The 19,408-nt window shown below is 39.3% G+C and overlaps 1 protein-coding gene across 7 annotated transcripts in view; it reads right to left on the bottom strand.

The window, feature by feature from the left end:
• The window catches only part of HELZ (helicase with zinc finger), a 137,644-nt gene extending 118,793 nt beyond the window's left edge, over nt 1–18,851 (bottom strand). For 4 of the 7 annotated variants that reach the window (XM_054573058.1, XM_054573063.1, XM_054573062.1 and 1 more), the window contains exons 1-4: nt 18,786–18,851; nt 17,435–17,490; nt 16,403–16,481; nt 13,247–13,303 (exon numbers count right to left, since the gene is read on the bottom strand). The gene's annotated coding sequence lies outside the window, so the exon portion shown is untranslated. Of the gene's footprint in view, nt 1–12,996; nt 13,068–13,246; nt 13,304–16,402; nt 16,482–17,434; nt 17,491–18,785 lie in introns of all 7 variants that reach the window. The other 3 variants (XM_054573059.1, XM_054573061.1, XM_054573060.1) reach the window with 3 other exon arrangements.
• Between the last annotated feature and the right edge of the window lie 557 nt (nt 18,852–19,408).

Here is a 19,408-nt window from a genome sequence, read left to right as displayed (position 1 = left end):
AAGAGGATGAGAGAGAGAGAAAAAGAAAAACATCTACTGATTGCCTCCTGTACTCACCCTGCCCAGGGATCAAACCCACAACCTAGGTACGTGTCCTGACGGGATGGAACCAGCAACCTTTTGGTGGACGGAACAAGGTTCCAACCAACTGGTAAGCTAACTTTTCTTGTTAATGTAGTCATGGTCCTTTTATTTCAAAGGATCTAAATCTTACTTGATTAAGACAGACTTCAAAGAACAAAATTAAACTGCGATCAAATAGCAGAAGCCAAGAGTAGTAACAAAAATTTCAATCTAAAATGAAAATGATTTCTGTATCTGTCTTATATATCTGTCTCCACTGGAGGGGGGAATATATATATATAGTAATTAACTTGGGTGAAATGAATCTGTAAAGATTTCAGAAAACATGAGTTTTGCTAAACATTACCACTATCTACTTTGACAGAAGTCACAACCACAGTGTATTCTTGATTAGACCCCAAGTTATCTTTAATTATTAAACTATTTAAACAATAAAACCATAGGAAAACTTTAAAAGACACATACAGTAAGTTTCTTTATATAACAAAAAAAATTTTAACAAAAGAACAAAAAAATTTACATTTTTTATTATTTTTTTATTTTTTCTCCGTCACAGACTTTGAGTTCTTTGAAGCCAGAGATTGAAAATTATTCATCTCTGACTTTTGTTAACACACTTCCTTTTATTTCCTCTATTTCCCCAGACTCCCAGCTAGATTATACTTGTCCCATAGACACTCAACACTGGAATAATAATGAAATTTTACAGGTGTGGTTAATACATCCAGTGAATTCAAATTTGGGATCGTGTGACTTTTAAAATTAAAAGTTTTGCTTTTGTAATGCTCAGATTAATTTGTAACGCTCTCCCCAGAAATGCCCATCATTCTGTGTCATTTTTCTGCAATAGCATGAAGCTTTCATGGAATGATATGCAATGCTTCAAAGATCCATTTCCCAGGCATCATTTATGATACTTGGCATTGTAAAATTTTATATTTTACTTTTTTTTTTACACTCACCCATTTGCAAACAAGTTCACCTGCCTCTTTTTAGTTCATTCACTCCTTTCTCACATTGTTTAAAATGTCAGTAATTTGCATTTAATCTGCCTCGTATGTTACTTTCCCTGTGGAAACTCCATTATTATTCTGAAAACAGGACTATAATAGAAAGTAGTAAATGTATTGTGGCAAAAAGAAAAAAAAGCCAGATGGATACATTCTGAAAATTACCCACAGGATCAAGCACAGTGGAGTAAGGAAAGCGTCGCAGAACATGACGCCGCACCACCACGCCCCCCGACAACCACCACCCCCCAACACGCCGCCCCTCCCCCTGGCAGCATGGCCTTAGTAAGAAAGTGCTGCTAGTCAAAGTGTATCATACCTCCTCCTCAGAGAGGAAAAAGAACCATTACTCCAAAACTCTGGAGATGGCATGGCAGTTCCAAATGCCAATAAAATGACTTCAAAGCTCATTACTAGATATCCAGGCTACCCACAGTCTGGTTACAACCTAACTTTCCCAACATTCCCCCAGCAGACCCTGAGCACAGTCCAGATGCTGAGTCTCTGACAATGTCCTTCTCTTGCCTGAATGTTCTTACGCTCCTCTCTCTGGACCTAAATCCTACCCAGCTTTAAATGAACACTTCAAAGCCTGCTTCTCTAAAATGCTATCCTCCCAAAACCAGTATTGCTTCCTACAGACTGATCTGGCCTCTTAATCACTTACTATCTTGGATTAAATATTTCATGTCAGATGCCTTAACTGCCCAACACAAACTATCTTATAAATATGATTTATATCATTTATATCCCCATGACAAGCATTTAATTCACTAGAACCATTCAATAAATACTTCAATTGAATTTCCCAAAGAGATGACCTAAAATAACCTAAATTCCAACCATTCCAAGAACTATCCTGTACCAAATTCAGTTCTCATAAGAATGCCAAGTCATAAAAAACACTGTTGTATTATCTTTAATCTGCTTTTGTCCAAAACTGGAATCTGTGATGGTTGTATGGAATACACAAGCAAAATATTCTGCAAAGTAATAAAGTTTTATTTCTTGTACTATGTTAATATGCAGCCAGACTTGCATTTTCCTAAAAATCTCATAAATCACTGATTATGCAAGAAGTATTAGAAAAAAGGCTAAGCCTATTGAGAAGAAAACTAGAAACTAAGATCATCAATTTTACTATATTTTGAATAATCTCCTTCATAAAGAGGTAAACTCTCCTAAATTCCAGAATAAATAAAATTCAATATAGCAAAGTAAATGCTTTAAATACATAATAGAAGCCCTGGCCTGGTTGTTCAGTTTAAGTATCATCCAGGTTTAAGCATCATCCTGATACACCAAGGTTGTGGGTTTGATCCCTGGTCAGGACACATAAAAGAACTAACCGATGAAAGAATAAATAAGTGGAACAACAAATCAATGTCTGTCTATCTCTCCCCCCTTCCCCTCTCTCTAAAATTAATAAATAAAAATGCAAAATATACATAAAAGAAATATCCCAATGGATCTGCTATCATCTGTTTCAGTTACTAAAATGATAAAAGTAAGAAATATATTTTTAGAATGTTGTATCAACAGCTAAATTTTAGATTTTTTTCCCCATTTATTACTCTGATTGTCCCTGATCCATTTTAGAACTGCCAGCAATTCCGGAGATAGCCTGCTTAGTTTCAATAATTCCAAATTATTTTTTGACAAGTTTAAACCTCCCAAATCATTTCATATGCTTATTAATCAAAAAAAATATGAAAAAACTAAAACCCATATTTACAAAGCAAGAAAATTATATTAAAAGACCGAATTCTAGAAAAGGTTAGTGCTTGTCAAAAAAACTATTATAAAATAGTTTCCATTTTTTGCATTTCATTTTTCCTTCCATGTTATTTGTTTACACTTGTAAACACATCATCATACAGAACAGGTGACCTTTTTAAATAAAGCATAAACCAATATAAAAAAGCCAACTGCATAATTAAAACAAAACAGTACCACCATCATCATGATCCCTCTTAAAGGCTGTCTTCAATTTACCAATAGCCTATGTTCTAAAACTGTATTTTCAAATCAGATGTTTGAAACTCAGAACAGCTTCCTACAGAAACTGTGTTAAAAACAGAGGTTATTGGAAAGATGTAACAAAAGCAAGTTACAAAATAATGTTTATAAGTATAATCCCATTTTGTAAATTAATAGATTACAAAATAATATAGTCAATAATCCCATTTGTATAAAATGTGTATCTGTGCGCACTGAATATTTTACACAAAAAACTCAGACATATGGAACAAAATATTAAAAATTAATTATCTCCTTTCCCAAAACCCGTAACTCCAGTCTAATCATGAGAAAAACATCAGAAAAACCCAAACCGAGGGAAATTCTATGAAATACCTGACGAGGACTCCCTTTTTTTTCAATCACAGTTTACATTCAATACTATTCTATATTGGTTTCAGGTGTACAGCATAGTGGTTAGACAAGCAAATACTTCACAAATTTCCCCTGATACGTTCAGTACCCACCTGGCACCATACGTAAGTACTACAATATTACTGACTAAATTTCCTTTGCTATACAGCGACATCCCCATGACTATTTTGAACTATCAATCTGGTCTTCTCGATTCCTTCACCTTTTTCACCCAGGCCCCCAACCGTTCTCCCCACTGGCAACCATCAGTCCCTTCTCTGTATTTATAAATCTGTTTCTGTTTTGTTTGTTCATTTATATTGTTCTTCAGATTCCACATATAAGTGAAATCACATGGTATTTGTCTTTCTCTGACTGACATATTTCACTTGGCATAACAGCCTCTAGGTCCATCCATGCTGCTGCAAATGCTTGGAAGGAAAAAGAATTTCCTTCTTTTATAACCAAGTAATATGCAGTTGTACATATATGCACAGCTTTTTTTTTTTCTTTTTAATCCTCACCCCAGGACACTTTCACTGCTTCCAGAGAGAGAAGGGAGAGAAATATCAATGCAAGAGAGAAGAAGCATCAACTGGCTGTGTCTGCATGCACCTGAACTAGGAATCAAACCGCACCCGAGGTAGGTGCCCTCACCAGGAATCAAACCCACAACCCTTCAGTTACAAGATGATGCTCCAACTAACTGAGCCACACCAACCGGGGCTGTACCACAGCCTTCTTATCCACTATTGATGAGCACTTGGGTTACTTCCATAGCATGGCGATTGTAAATAATGCTGCAATGAACATAGGGGTGTATATATTCTTTCAAAATAAGTGTTCTGGGTTTCTTCAGATACACACCCAGGAGTGGAATCACTGGGTCATAAGGCAGTTCCATTTTCAATTTTCTGAGAAACCTCCATACTGTTTTCTATTGTGGCTCCACCAATCTGCATTCCCACCAACAGTACATGAGGGCTTCCTTTTCTCCACATCCTCACCAACACTTGTTTGTTATTTTATTGATGCTAGCCATTCTGACAGGTATGGGGTGATAGCTCATTGTGGCTTTAATTTGCATTTCTCTGATGATTAGTGACGAGAATTCTTCAAAATTGTCAGAAAAACAAGAAAAGTCCAAAAATCTGTCATAGCCCAGAATACGTAACAGTACATTCAACATGATTCCTGGATAGATCTTTAACAGAAAAAGGGCTTTAATGAAAAAACTGGGGAAATCCAAACAAAATCTGAAAATTACTTAACATTAATGTTCCAATGATGGTTTCTTAGATTTGGTAAGTGTACCATAGAAATGTAAGATGTTAACAATGGGGGAAACTGGGTGAAGAGTATATGAGAACTCTGACATACATTTACAACTTTTCTGAAAGTCTAAAATTATTCCAAAATTAAAAATGTAAAAAGTAAAAGTGGGTATCTATGAGTAGTGGATTATAGATTTTTTTTTAACCCGAATTTCCTAATTTTTCAACAAACAACATACTTTACTGTCACGAAAAACAAAAAGGGGAGGGGGCCCTGGCTGGGTAGCACAGTTGGCTGGAGCACTGTCCCATATACCAAAAGGTTGCAGGTTCAATTCCCGGTCAGGCACATACCTAGGCTGTGGGTTTGACTCCCAATCCGGAAGTAACCAATCAATGTTTCTCACATCCACGTTCCTCTCTCTCTCCTTTAAAGTCAATACGCATATCCTTGGGTAAGGATTAAAAGGGGGGGAGGGATAATTATTCAAGATTTTAAAAAATTAACGAGACGTAATAAACTCGAGAAATAAAATACCTTTGGGGACAAGTGGGGATTTATATTTACCATACTTGATATTTACCATTAGCATTACTGCACTGTTTTCTAAGGTGTGACAATGCTATTACATTTATGAAGAAAAATGTCCTCATTCTTAGGAGATACATATTGAAATATGTATGAAGTACCAATACCCAAGATGTCCGCCACTTCTTACTTTCAGTTGGCTCGGGAAAAAGCTCTACCTATCTATTTCTGACAGAGAAAGAGAAAGGTAAGTTATGGCAAAATGCTGAATAACAACTGGGTGCTGCTGATTATACTGTGCTTTCAACTTACTACAGTCCTAAAAATTTTTATAATATAAATTAAACAGTCTTCATTAAGTTAAAGCGATTCAAAACCAAAATTAATCTAGAAGTTATAATTTTCTCTCAAATATAAAATGTATTCTAATTTTATGTACTGCTTAATTTATCTTTTCAAAGTTAAAAAAAAAGATTGAAAGGGATGATTTATTTCACATAAGAAATTACAGCTAACATTCAGTAGTAATACTTAGGTGCCCTTCAAATTGATAGTGAATATAGTCTTTTTAATGAGGTAGGCTGTTTATACTGATCTTGGGCTCATTAATTTCTAACATCTAGTGTTTTTAAAATAAATATTTATTTGAGTACAATTATCCTATTCCTTAAAGAAGCTGGAAAGAAGACTAAGTAACCCAGAAGACACAGGTGGAGACTGTAAAGAGGTATAAGAAATAGAGTCACTGAGAAAACAGAAAAGCAAATCTCTCCTAAAGTGCATTGCATATACCCTAACACAAGCTCACCTTGAGCCTGGGATCCGGTATAGACATATCTGGCCAAAATGCCTTTCTCCAGGTGAGAAAGGAGTGGAAATGCTGGCACAGGAGAACACTCTTTGCTGCCTACTGCTAGTAGATTTAGAAACCTTACTATTATTTCTAGTCCTGAAATTCTATTGTTCTACATAAGACACCTTTAAAACAGGTATATGTTATCACTCCACACCTATTAGGATGGCTACTATAGGAAAAAACAAACAGAAAATAACAAGTGTTGGCAAGGGTGTAGAGAAAGTGGAACCTTTATGCATTGCTGGAGGGACATAATCTGGTGCTACTGCTGTGGAAGACCATATGATGATTCCTCCTATAGAATTAACATACGACCCAACAATTCCACTTCTGAATATTGCCCAAAAGAATGGAAAGCAAGCATTCAGACAGATATCTGTACACCCAAATTCATAGCAACACTACTCACAAGGGCCAAAAGGTAAAAGCAATCCAACTGTCTATCAACAGATGAATGGATTTTTTTAAATGTGGTATTTACATACAATGGCATATTATCCAGCCTTAAAAAGGAAATGCTGACACATGCTACAACAGAGATGGACCTTGAAGATTTTATGCTAAGTGAAATAAGCCAGATACAAAAGGACAAATACTGTATTGCTGAACTTATATGAAGTCCCTAGAGAGGTCAAGTTCAGAGACAGAAAGTAGAATGGCGGCTGCCAGGGGCTTGAGGGAGGGTGGAATGGAGAGTTACTGTTTAAAGAGTTTCAGTTTGGGAGGATGAAAAAGTTCTAAAAATGGATGGCGGTGATAGTTCCACAGTTTGAATATACTTAATGCCACTAAATTATATGCTAACGTGGTCTAAATGGTAAATTTTATGTTATGTAGATTTTCTAAAAAAAAAATTTCAAGTATACAAGCCATAATACCCTCCTTGAAGCAGCCAGGCCCATGTTCTCATCCAGATGCAAACGCAGATGCTCACTGCCCACTTCGCCATATGCCCTGCCCATGAAAGAGGACTGGGCTGACAAAGCAGAGCCAGAGGCGGGGAACCGGTCCCGACATTAGCCCCCCAAATCAACTGAGAAAAGCCAAAGCGCAGTGTAAGGTTTTCAGTGGCTGGCAGAGGCAGGCAGAGAGGAGAAGGCAAAAAGCTGACACTGGAAAGGCACAGCACAGCTAGGAGAAAAAGCAAGAACAGAGAGTAGAAGAGATCAGCAAAGGGAATTACCCCAAGATAAGAAAAGAGAGGGGACTAGGGAGAAAGGGAAAAGAGAATTATAAACAAGAAGGGGGTTTACTCAAGAAGAGAGTCTGCTCAAGGGCCAGCAGAAAAATAACTGACTTCCACTGAGGTGGCCAGTTGTATCTAAAGAAACCAAGAAAGCCCTGGCTGGTAATTCAGTTGGTTAGAGTGTTGTCCAGATACACCAAGGTTGTGGGTTCAGTCCCTAGGCAGGGCACATGCAATAGTCAACCAATGAATGCATAAATAAGTAAAATAACAAGTTGATGGGTTTCTCTCTCTTTCTCTCTCTCTCTCTCTCTCGTTCTCTCCACTTCCTCCCTCTCTAAAATCAATACATAAAAAAAAAATTAAAAAAGAAACCAAGAAAGCTGGTGAAGCCTATCTAAAAGTTAAGAGAAAATATTGTTCTATGAAAGAATTAATACGCTTTTATCCGCAGAGAACTACTGCCATTTTTTTTTCATTTGTTTTTATTTTGTCTTTTACAAGAAGAGAATGCTTATTGATTTAGGAATAATTTCAATTCGGACCTAACTTTTTTATGTGTATCAAATACTAGTATGCTGTGACTGAGTTGAAGATGTTCTATGGCACAGGGGTTAAGAGTGTAAGCTTGAAGCCAGATCTGCCTGAATTTGAGTACTGGCACTGGGACCTGCGGCAATCTGCATAAAAATCTGTCTCATTTCCAAACCTGCGAAATGGAGATAATAACAATACATACCACACAGGACTGTTGCAAGAAATTAAGTAAGTTAAAATATGGAATCACTTAGGACAGTGCCTGGTCTATACTAATCACTATAAAAGTATTAGCTATTGTAGCTACTAATCACTATAAAACTATTATGCTCTGGATCTAGAACATAAGCTCCACGAGAGCTGGGACTTTGTTTTGTTCACTACTGAAGCCTCAGGGGCCAGACATAACACATATTTGCTGAATATTAAAAATCTGTTGACTAATATGAACTTCATGCGTTGCACCACAGAAACCCAAAGGAATGAACAGCACTACTGACAACTGAAATCTCCATACTACTTTAGTCTCAACGTTTAGAGTTCATAGAGGGTTTTTATGTACCTTATCTAAAGTGATCCACTGAAGCCGGTATCTCCATCGCACAGACAAACTAAGACTCAGAAAGACTTAAGTGATTTGCCCAAAACAAGGTCTGAGGCAGCCCAGGAATTCTTGAAGTATATTGTACTTCTGTTTACTCCAGACCCCACCCCAAAAAGCTGGGAATGTATCCTACTAAACTGTTCAACTTTCCTTCCCTGCCAATACACAAAGTTTAAAGTCACCAAAACACCTCCCATTAGCTTCAATGTAATTGATGAGAAGGAAGAAAAGAGATGAAATAACATTAAAAACCACTGAAGTTGGCCCTGGCCAGGTGGCTCAGTTAGTTGGAGTGACGCCCCATTCACCCAAAGATTGAGGGTTCCATTCCTGGTCAGGACACATACCTAGGTTGCAGGTTCAATCCCCAGTCAGGGCATGTACAGGAGGGCAACTGCTCAATGTTTCTCTTCACAGCAATGTTTCTCTCTCTCTCTCTCTCTCTCTCTCTCCCACTCTCTCTCCCTTCCTCTCTCTCTAAAATCAATTAAAACATGTTCTCGGGTGAGAATTATAAAAATAATAAAATAAAAAACTTTTGCAGTTGGACAATGGGTCAGTGGGATTGATTACAGCCTTCTTTCCACTTTTGTATGTCTGAAACTTTCTATAATAAAAAAATTTTAGTCCTGGCAGGTGCGGCTCAGTGGATTGAGAGCCAGCCTCCAAACCAAAAAATCACCAGTTCGATTCTCGGTCAGGGCACATGCCTGGGCTGCGGGCCAGGTCCCCAGCAGGGGGTGCACAAGAGGCAACTCCACATTAATGCCTCTCTCCCTCTCTTTGTCCCTCTCTCTCTAAAAATAAATAAACAAAATCTTTTAATAAGTTAATTAATAATAAAGACCTTATTTCCCAACATAAAGTCTCTCACTTCCAACTTTCTATTGAGCACACCCAGGTGTGGGGGAAACACCACAGCTGAGAACCTGCAGCACTTCTCAGTCTGAGGCAGGGAAGAGAGTGCTGGGAATCAGGAAGCTTGTCTTAGCTCCGCTTTAACTGGCTGAGAGACCTCATCCCCCCATCTAACTTCTCCGGGTCCTAATTTCCTCATCAGTTTCCTAAAGGACTAAAATTCTGATTTCAACTTTCTACTAGCTCCTTAATCTCAACACAAAGCCCAATTCATCGTTCTCTATTCGAAACCTCTGAGACCTGTTCTTCCTCCCAACTTCCCTATTCCTGATGTCCTGTTCTGCCAGCCACCCAACCATAAAAACTTCAACATCATCTCTGACTTGAGACATAGACCTGACTGTTCCCTTACCCTTCTAATCAGTCAGCAAATCTTTCTGTTCAGCCTCCAAAATATCTTTTTTTCTCAAATGAGAGAGGGAAAGGGAGGAAGAAAGACAAAGAGAGAAACATCAATTGGTTGCCTTCCATATGCACCCCAACCGACTGGGGACCAAACCTGCAAACCCAGCCATGTGCGCTGACCAGGAATCAAACTGGCAACCTTGAAGTTTTCCATCCAACTGAGCCAGGGTCAAAATACCTCTTGAATCCATTACCTGCTTTCCATTCCCAAGACCACCAATTCAACTCAGGCCCTCATCATCCCTCACTTGGATTATTACCATGAACCAAACTAAATTCCCTGTCTCAGGTTTCTTCACACTACCAATCCATCATACCGATCTTCAGTCTGACATTTAAGATCTTTCCAAAACCCAGTCCTGACCACTTGGCAGCCTCACCCTCCACTATGTTCCTTTATGTATCCCAGGGTCCAGGTAACTTGGATACGCAGTTTCCTGACACCTGCTTCATTTCCAAAACCACCCCCCAGCCTTTGGCCAAGCTATCCTACCCTCCCAATGCCCTCTTCTTCCCATTGCTTCTAATCAGCAGCGGCACAATTGAAAGGCCGCCTCTTCCGTTGAAGTGTTCCTCCACATCCCCAAGGGGGCAGTATCACTCCCTTCACTTACAGCCTAAGCAGTTTGTCTGAATCCCTTTTATAGCACCTATCAAATTTCCATTAGTTCTTTCACTTCATTGGGTGCTCCTATTCTCCCTACTAGAGGATTCCTTCCTTGTCTGCAGGAATGATGTTTTATTCATCTTTGTATCCCTCGGAACAGAGCTGCTTAAGAAGAGTGCCACGGCACAGTGGTCTATACCATGAATGAATTAAAGGTGCTCCACCAGGGACATCCAACCTCTTGGCGTCTCTGGGCCACACTGGAAGAAGAAGAGTTGTCTTGGGACACACATTAAAGACACAAACACTAATGAAAACTGATGAGCAAAAAAAAAGGTTTTAAGTAAATTTATGATTTTGGGTTGGGCCTCATTCATAGCCATCCTGGACCACATGCAGCCTGCAGCCTAGACGGGACACCCCTGCGTCTAGACAGTGATTCTGCAGCCCTCCAAGCAGCCACCAAGGGACTTCAGCAGCCAGAGTTCCCAAATGCTCAAGCCTCAAGCATTCTCAACCAGACAGATGCCATTATGATGACTTCAGGAGCATTCAGAAGACATACCGGCACACGGTACATAGCCGATGCCCAATAAGTATTTGCAAAATTGTACCTATTCCCCTTTCAAACACTATCCCCAAGATCATTTAACATATAAACCAGACCCTCTTTGAACATTTTCATGGACATGTTCTAGTTATCTTTTTAATAATCACCTCTTTATTTTCTGGTTATACTTGCCTTACCATCCAAAGCCTACATCAATAGTTTAATGCATAAAATAACCTAGAATATGAACAAACAATTCAACATGAAGAGATTCAAAGAGTAAAGTTCAACATTATAAAAAAAAGAAACACAAATGCCACTTTACACTATTAAATGAGCAAAAACTTTTAAGGAAAAAAATGTATTTCTGTCCAGTTATGGTAAAACAGAAATATCCATGTATCTGTTAGTAATACAAGCTGATAAAAAAATTCTTGGAAAACGTTATGGCAAGCCATAAAAACTTTCATAACATGTAAACAATAATGTACTCAAAAAGTTTATCCTAGAGATAGTAATTACTCAGGAAAAAAATACACTAACATCTACAATAACATGGGTTAAAGCATCAACCGAAAACCAGCCAATAACATAAATACCTAACATAAAAAGATTTAAATAAATTATGAGAGAATGATGATGAAATATTTTGCAGCCTTTCAAATGTTATCATATAAATTAAATAGCAACACCTTTAACATGGAAATGTTTCATGATTTAATACATAGAAAAAAATTCAAAATATATGCATCGTAAGTTAAAATGAGAAAAATATATCTCAGTGGAATGCTTAAAGAAAATCAACTATTTTAGTGGAATAACCCCAATTTTAACAATTTATTTAATATCATAATTTAAGACAGACAGTTGCACCATACTGAGGAAACAGAGGGGTTCCAGGACACAAACTTGATACAGTCTCAAGAGGTCCCCCCCTCCCTGTACTGTTCAATCTGGCCTTCACTGAACGCTCTCCGGCACTCCTTGTCATGATGACCTATGACACCCCCAGACCCTCGCTTTCCAAAACAACAAACCACCTCAGTCCGTCTTGTGATCATCCCCATGGCCCTGTTGCAGATGAATCATGTAAAACAAACATATACTCACGAAACAAAGAGTCCCTGCAACCAACTTATTATTTCAGCAATCAGCAAGTAGTCAAGCCCATATTCAACTATAAATCCTAAAAGTATAGAGTATTGTCACATTAAAGTCACTGGGATTCTAAAATAACCTGCAGACTCAGTGGTAGACTGAGTCACAGTTAAAAAGCAGCATGGACTCATGGATAAATCGAAGATCTAGTGGCCAGGAAACCTCCAAACAGTTAAAAAGGGAAAAAGTGTTATTTTAACTACAAGAAAGAAAAAACTAAAAATTCCATCTTAAAATAAATGGGTAAAAAGTAGCAGGCAATGTCTTGTAAATCTTACCCAGCTAGAGTCCAAAAGGCAGGATGGCAAGTATTTTATTAACACATGAAGCTTTCTGCAGCTGGTGATGTCCAATAAAAGACTAGTATTGAAAACACATTACAAACATACCTTTAGCACTGATGCCCCACAAGGACAATATTAAAAGTCTTCTAATTGTCTTTCTGTAGTATTACCACTTTCTAAGTTTAATAATGAAAGACCAAAGCACTACCATGGACTGAGAAGATAAACTATTGTGAAACAATAGATATTTCTTTACTTAGCAGAGCACTTCAGCAAAAGATAAATAATTTGAAAGACTAATACAACCATTGTGTGGAGGGATCACAATCATTAGGAAAAAAGCATAAACTTTTTCTGTTGATAGAAACAAAATCTAGATACTGTTCTCAGTTTCTAGATCCTCAAAAATGCAGATATATAGTTATTCATGACAATATATACATAGCAGATAACAGGGAAAACAAACAATTCAAGAGTTAACCAAGTTCATCAGAGCATAAGGTGATTACCACTCAAGAATGTTGACACAAAAACTGAAGGACCTCTCCAGTTCCAGTCATGCTGATAGGCTGAGCCCCCGTGCAGTTACTCATTCAGAACAGAAGTGGAAGATTAACCTACCCTCACTTCTCTTCAAACAAACTGACACAGTGGCAGGCAGTCTCTTCGGAGTCTGGTCGGCATCATCCAGTCTGTTCCAGAAGGAGCCATTTCAGTCAAGACCCGTATCTTCAGGTTACCATTCTTCCACCCTGTCCCACCTCCTACTTTCTGGCCAGAAACTCTAATCTAGATTAAATCTTTCTTGTCTCTTTCTCAGGTTTTACCAAGTTCTTGTTTTCTAAATAAGGCTCCCCTAAACTTTACTCACCTGCAGTTCACTGCACTGGGTATCACCCAAATAGCCCATCAGAGCTCTTTATAATTTCTGAAAGAGAGAGAAGGGAGCATTTAAATAGATAGTAGAAAATACCATCGCTAATATATCAGTTCTGAAATATTTGTACCCAGTATTCACATGTACATGTACCCAGTATATGGTCTTTTGGTCCATAGTATTTCAATAAAATGTAGCATAACTAGCCAGGACCAAGAGTCCTGAGATAAGAGTCCAGAAATATAGTAAGTTTGGTTTAATGTTTCTACTACTTAGCTGTGTGACCTTGGACAAGTCACCTGGCTTCTCCAGCCTAAAAATCCTTGTCTGGAAAATAAAGGCAGGCTAGACAGAAGTGGGAGAGCATATTACAATGGAAAGAGCACATGCTTTCCAAGACAGAACACCAGCACCACCACTCACCAATCTGGTGACGTTATGTTAGTTCACACTTAGTCTTAATTTCCTCCTTTGCAAAATGTAAATAACAAAGACTACCTTGGAGTTGTTATGAGAATTAAAGGAGAGACGAGTTATAAAAAGCCAATGGTAAGGATACTGTGCAGCATATCATATAATTCCACAGATGGTAATTATCACCATTACCCCAGCCCTAAACTTACATGCCTTCAATTCACAAATATTTATATTCTTAAAATGTCAATAAATCAAAAACTTTACTAATCTGACAATGGAATGAATTGTTTGAGTGTTTCACTAACAATTCAAATAAAGTTATGTTCAACTGATGGTAGTTTAAAATTATCACTATTACTTTACATCGCAGGAAATAAGAGTGGAATAGTCCCTCTTAATAACCTCTTAATAGCATAACCTCTAAACTGATTTAGGGGCCACACCTTCCTCACCTCTCCCCCTGCTTTCACTGCTACCAGTATAGCTCAGCAACAGAGAGACCTCACAAAAGCCCAATGCCATCCACTGTTTTCCATGGTCAGCTCAGGGAACATGACTAAAGGTGGAGGAAAGGGAACAGGTTTTTCTTCTTATTCTTTTTTACTTCATACACTTAAGTGCTGCTCAAATTTGCTTACCATAGCATGCATCAGTTTTGCATAAAAATAAATGAATAAAGGTAAAAATTTAAAAACAGTATTAGTTACACATATTGCTTATTGATAGGAAAGTTGCCTTACAGAACTATTTTCACAAGAATTTCCACAGGAGAAAGCAAGAAGGCAAATTCAGTTGTGCCAAGAACACCTTAAATGTGGCCCTGGAATAACAAAAATCACAAGCATTCACGCTGTGGAACGGTTCAGTCAAAAAATACGCTAGGGCCCTGGATGGTGTGGCTCTGTGAATGGAGCACTGGCCTGTAGACTGAAAGGTCTCTGGTTCCATTCCTGGTCAGGGCACATGCCTCGGTTGTGGGCCAGGTCCCCAGCTGGGGGCGTGTGAGAGGCAACAGATGTATGTTTCTCTTGTACATGGTTTCTCTCCCTTTCTTCCTCCCTCATTTTCCCTCTCTCTAAAAATAAATGAATAAAAATATTTTTTTAAATATGCAATGCATTCCTTAGGAATATGATGAATCAATCAGTTTTGCTTCTCTATTTGTTTTTGTTCAAAAGCAAGATGAATACACAAACTCTGGTTTTACTGGACAACTTTCTGCTCTTGGAGAAACTGATCCAGTAAAATTTACACAAGTAAACAAGTTGGTATGACTCTTTGGTAATATGTTGAAAAGCTTTCAGTTTGTTTCAAATAACTGATAGCTTTAAAAAAAATTTATATGTAAATTCAAAGTCTTCATGTTACATGCACATTATTATTTTTTAAAAGGAATATTAACTCAATTAAATTCAGGATTACTCAAAAGTATTACCCAGCCACTCTTAAAGTTACAGATCACTGTGTTTTATGCTCCTTCTAGCCAATGCAATGGAAATAATCCTGACAACTCCCACCAATTTAAATAAACGGTAAGCTGATGTGGCCACATGCCACACATTTCATAGTTCTCTCCTAGAAAACATTCCAAAATATTCCTTAGAAATCAAAGTATATCTATGTGTGCACTTATCTAAGTTTATGTAAATAAACAGCCAGAACAATTTGCTTATAATTTTTAAGTAGCCCCTCCCCCCCTTGTGAGTTGATAAACTTAGCCCTAAATCTTCTATTCATTTGAAACAATAGCCAAAGGACCTTATTTCTTGTACTGAGCCTATATTTGGATCTTAAATATAATCTGACAGACAGTTATAGGCTAATTTGCATTTAATATTAATACCAAGCCTACCCAGTACAGAGAAAACAAAAATGCATGTATAAGATCTGGTCTACTTATTTGTAGGTCCTTCTGTGATATATTCTTAGCCTTTCATGAACATGCTGTATATTTTTAAACTGCACAAGGTCCTTTGCAAGTAGGAATGATTTCTGTTGTTTAGCATCACTCCCCTCTTCAGTAAAACACTGGGCACTCCATAAATGTACAGGAACTTTAAAACAATGCACATTAAATATTTATGGTATCAGAAAAATTAAACTTCTTGCTAATAATTGCAAAAGTCAAGCTTACCAGCTGATAGAGAGGTACTTACTGGCTCCCAAAAACTACAGCCTTACCTAAAAATAGTGTCCTAGCTTCCCAGCCAAAAGGACAGGCTAAAAAAGCTATGTCTTTATTGAGCTCAAAGACACAGACTTCTACTTCACCACAACCTTCAATACTATGGTATTTCCTATTTTAGAAGACTCTGTGTAACAACTTGTTTGGTGGCCAACCACTAACTTCACTTTGAAGTGAATACTAACACTTCACATGGTCAACACGTGTGAAATTGTGGAAAATATCTTGACACAATTTAGGCCAAACACTAGCCACACAAGATTACCTATTTCTAAATACTAAATTTTAGACTACAAACAAACTTCTCCATAGGCCAAAAAGCAGATCACTGGTTCCTTTCCACAAAGTAATGTATAAACTTAAAAAGTAAAAAATAAAAAATAAAAGGTTCAGATTAGGAAGTCTAAGGCATGAATATGACTCCATCTGTAAGCTGAAAATAAATAAATTTTAAAATCCATATTTGCTCTGCCAAGAATAAAAATAAATGCAATACACACAAGCACTGCTGAGTTTCAAACACAAGCAAATGTGGTGTGTGCACTTACAAAAGGATCTTGGTTTATGTCCACCTTCCTCTCCCAAGTGTTTTTTTTTAAAGGCAAAATGTCAATTGTATGCCTCAATCTGGAAAAAAATAAAAAGCACAGCTTATTCTTCTTAAACAGATGTTGTGATAGATATGAAAAAGTTTGTGAGACGATTTCAAAATCCAAATGCTACCCAGATGTGTTAAAAAAAAAAAAAAAAAAAAACCCTGCAGTAACCAATCTACCATAACTTAATTTTCTCAATAAACCATGGTAGAACATGTTTCAAGTTGAGAAAATTGCTTGTGAAAAATGTAAAATCAACAAACTTTTCTCCTTCTCCTCGGTACTAAATACTGTTCAACACAATAGCAATAAAGTCCTTTAAATCCAAAGCATTAGAAGTTACATTAAATAAAGCAACACTTTTAATTCACACACCATGTGTGACCAGAAAATAATAACCAGGCTTATCCCTAATAAGCTGAAGAAAATTCAACACTATCATTTTTTATTTCAAAAATAACTAGGAAAGAGACAAGTACCATTCCATTTTTCAGAAAATAAAAACAGGAGTGACTGATTTGCCTAAAATAATTCTTTACAATGGAAAGGGTGTACTTTACAAGAGCTCCACAAACAGGGGACACACAAAGTCCACACACATAATCACTGACAGTAGACAGAGTGAGTGACGGACACCAACACACAGACAAAATTAAGACATCTGATTAAAGTTACACAAGGAAATTTAAATAGGCAAACTATAATTACCCCTGGTGAAGATACTGATCAAGGATAGCTGCAAATAATTTTTGGCTCTGGGTAAGATCCTCTATGGCTAAGTATGTTGGAGCCACTGAAAAGTTTGGTACATTTGACATATTTTCCCTTTCTAAATCTAGCCCTGCTATACCCCCATCTGATTAAGTAAGTTATTTGGGAAATAAAGATGGACCCATGAAATTACTAGTCTCAGCCTCACCCTTATGAATTGATTAAAATAAAGAAGGGGAAAAAAGGTTAAATCATGTTTAACTGCAGTCTCACCTTACACATCTCACCAGCACTGTCGTTCTTTAGTGATCAATTACTTCATCCAACTCCTGAGATAAATAGAAAAGTAAAATGTGTCTATACATCAGTAATAGTCATAATCAGTAGCAAACATTTTAGCAGCCTGAAGTGAAAGGGCATCTATATTTCAAATGGAAAAAGTTACCAAAATGGTACAGTATGAGGCTCTGTAAATAAGTCTTACTTCAAAACAAAAATAGTTCCCTTCTGTGTGATACAAGAGATTACAAAATGTTCTTAAAATCCACAACATTAAAAAAAGTCACCTCTTTCAGCACTTACTGACCTTACTTAAAAAAAAAAAAAAAAGGAAAAGAAGAAATGAAGGAGAATAAACCTTATTAATATGAGCCGAGAGGGTAAAATTAAGAACAAACTAGCCAGGACAACTGCCCCCCTCCCCCGCCCCGCCCAGGAATCCACTGTCTGGAGTTATACATATTCTATTAATGATTTGCCTGAAAAGTGTAAGTTATGAAGGAGAAGGAATAACCATTTGGAGTTTCAAACAAAACCTAAGGAACCTAATCCAAAAAGAATCCTTAGACCCTGGCTTCCAGCCCTGTCTGAAGGGCCCTCAGCAAAGGGGAGGGTGTAGAAGGGTCAAATAATTTGAGGGGGAGAGGAATCCAAGTCCCTAGATAAAACTGCACTCCCTGAGCCGTAGAGAAGGGGAGCCTTATAGGAACCTCCAGGAAAGGATAGTCTGTATTTATCTGTGTGGATGTGCTTGTGGCCCAAAGAGAATTTCCGAGGAGGGGGCGGAGAAAGGGGGGAAGAAAGTGAAGCTCAGGCAAGAGCCCTCGGCGAAGGAAGGAGGGGGCGCACCCCTGACCCACTTTTCCCGACGCCCACCCATCGGCCCCCGCCCCACCCGGGTGCAAGTCCGAGCCCTGAGGGGGCGATCGAGCGGGGCGTGGGAGGCCCGCACGCTCCCCACCCCCAGCCGCGACCCGGAGGGAGGCATGCTAGGAGGCTCGACTCCCCCTTGCGGAGTGCCGGGGGCTGGAGAGACCTCCCGCCGGCTCGCGGCCTGGGTCTGCACGGCCCCCTCCACCGCCCGGGCCAAGGGCGCCGCGGCCCCCAGCGGAGGGGAAGGGGACCGAGATGGGGAAGAAGCTGTAAACAGCCTCATCGTCCGGGCCTCGCCTCGAAAAGCCCTGGTTCTCAGGCCCCGCCGCGGGCCGCCGGGGCCCCCAGCCGGCCCCGGGGCCGCCCCTCCCGGGGCTCAGGGGAGCGGAGGGGAGTCCGGTCCCCTTCTCGGAGGGCTACGGCACCTCGCAGAGCGGTCCCAGCAGCAGAGAAGGGGGAAGTCAGGACTTACCTGTCATTACTTTCTACGCCATCTTGGATCCACTTGTCAACGTCCCCACAAAGCATTATGGGTAAGAAAGAGCCTTTAAAGTGACTCCCCCCCACCCCTCGGCCCCCGACTCCCGCCTCCGCCGCCGGCGCCGCCCCTCGGGCCGCACCTCCAGCCCGGAAAGTTGCCCCCGGTGGCAGGCTTGCCAGGGTGCCCTCGGCCCGGCCCACTTCCCTCCTCTGGGACGTATGCATTTAAAAGTCACCCCCATTTTTTAAATGTAGCTTTGGGTTTTTCTCTTTGCTCCAACCCCTGGCCTCCCTTCCCCCCACTCCTCGCCTGCTCGCCAGTTCCCTTTGCCCCGCCGCCCTCCTGCCCTGGCAGACACCCCACGTCTGCATCTAATCAGCCCGAGGTTTCCCTGCTGCTGGCAGCAAAGAGTTGCTCATTGATTTATTTATGCGCATTATGTGTCTGTTATTGCTCCAGATCTTCGGTGCACGGCGGCGGGCTCCTGCGACCCACTTCTCGCTCGGGGAAGCCGGGGGTCGCTTCAGGGCCCGGCAAACCTGCAGACCAGCCGGCGCTATGACTCCTGCATTCGTGGGCCGAAAGGTTCCGGAGCCGTCGGGCTCCAGAATCTG

Source organism: Pteronotus mesoamericanus, unplaced genomic scaffold (genome assembly GCF_021234165.1).
Source record: "Pteronotus mesoamericanus isolate MK-2021 breed Mesoamerican mustached bat unplaced genomic scaffold, CSHL_Meso_final contig_246, whole genome shotgun sequence".
NCBI classification, from domain to species: Eukaryota; Metazoa; Chordata; class Mammalia; order Chiroptera; family Mormoopidae; genus Pteronotus; species Pteronotus mesoamericanus.
This window is presented reverse-complemented; position numbering and strand designations above follow the sequence as displayed.